The sequence below is a fragment of the Trichechus manatus genome, unplaced genomic scaffold (genome assembly GCF_000243295.1).
Source record: "Trichechus manatus latirostris isolate Lorelei unplaced genomic scaffold, TriManLat1.0 scaffold00070, whole genome shotgun sequence".
NCBI lineage: Eukaryota > Metazoa > Chordata > Mammalia > Sirenia > Trichechidae > Trichechus > Trichechus manatus.
The window spans coordinates 7,100,254-7,102,015 of NW_004444006.1; the positions used below are offsets into that span (position 1 = coordinate 7,100,254).

General features: G+C 36.5%; 1 protein-coding gene across 1 annotated transcript in view; it reads right to left on the reverse strand.

Annotated features, from left to right (window-relative positions):
- Nucleotides 1-1,762, reverse strand: part of TEX11 (testis expressed 11) — a 523,552-nt gene that overhangs the window by 318,959 nt on the left and 202,831 nt on the right. The gene's annotated exons all lie outside the window — the stretch shown is intronic.

The window sequence follows — 1,762 nt, forward strand, 5'->3', positions numbered from 1 at the left end:
ACAATTGGAAGAGCGTAGTCAATGTCACTGAACTGTGTATGTAGAAATTTTTGAAACGGCGTATCTTTGGCTATGTGTATTTTCACCAAAAAAATAAAAAGTTGAGAAGTTAGAGGGTTAATATGTTGTGGGGTTGTTAACCAATGTCATAAAACAACATGTGTACTACTGTTTCATAAGAAACTATTTGTTCTGTAAGCTGTCACCTGAAGTACAATAAAATATTTAAAAAAAGGAGATAAAATAGGAATAAATCTAACTGGAAACGTAAAAATCTATACAGAAAAAAACTACAAGACACCACTGCAATAAGCTAAAAGAGACCTGCATAAGTGGAAAAATATACCTTGCCCATGGATAGGTAGACTCAACATAGTGAAAATGTCAATTCTATGCAAAGCAATCTAAAGATACAATACAATCCTGATCCAAATTCCACCAGCATTTTTTCATGAGATGGAGAAACAAATCACTAACTTCATATGGAAAGTGAAGAGGCCATGAATAAATAAAGCATTACTCAAGAAGAAGAACAAAGTGGGAGGCCTTACACTACCTGATTTTCGGACCTATTATACTGCCACGGTAGACAAAACAGCCTGGTCCCGGTACAACAACAGATACATAGACCAATGGAACAGAGTTGAGAATCCAGATATAAGCTCATCCACCTATGAGCAGCTAATATTTGACAAAGTCCCAAAGTCCATTAATTGGGGAAAAGACAGTCTCATTAACAAATGGTGCTGGCATAACTAGATATCCATCTTCAAAAAACTGAAACAAGACCCATACCTCATACCATGCACAAAAACTAACTCAATATGGATCAAAGACTTAAATATAAAATCAAAAATGATAAAGATCACAGAAGAAAAATAGGGACAAAGCTAGGAGCCCTAATACATGGCACAAACAGAATACGAACCATAAGTAACAATGCACAAGCACCAGAAGAGAGGCTAGGTAACTGGGAGCTCCTAAAAATCAAACACTTATGCTCATCAAAAGACTTCACCTAAAGAGTAAAAAGACAACCTACAGGCTGGGAAAAAATTTTTGGCTACGACAAATCCGATCAGCGTCTAATCTGTAAAATCTACAAGATACTGCAAGTCCTCAACAACAACAAGACAAATAAACCAATTAAAAAATGGGCAAATGATATGAACAGGCACTTCACCAAAGAAGATATTCAGGCTGCTAACAGACACATGAAGAAATGCTCGCGATCATTAACCATTAGAGAAATGCAGATCAAAACTACGATGAGATATAATCTCATCCCAAAAAGGCTAGCCTTAACCAAAAAACCCAAAATAATAAATGCTGGAGAGGTTGTGTAGAGACTGGAACACTTGTACCCTGTTGGTGGGAATGTAAAATGGGACAACCCCTTTGGAAATCGATTTGGTGCTTCCTTAAAAAGCTAGAAATAGAAGTACCATATGATCCCACTATCCCACTCCTTGGAATATATCCTGGAGAAATAAGAGCCGTCACACGAATAGATATACGCACACCCATGTTCATTGCAGCAGTGTTCACAATAGCAAAAAGATGGAAACAACCTAGGTTCCCATCAATGGAAGAATGGATATACAAATTATGGTATATCCACACAATGGAATACTACACAATGATAAAGAACAACGATGAAGCTGTGACATGTTATATAACATAGTGGAAGCTGCAACTTATTATGCTGAGTGAATTTAGTCAGTCACAGAAGGACAAATACTGTATAAGACCACTATTATAA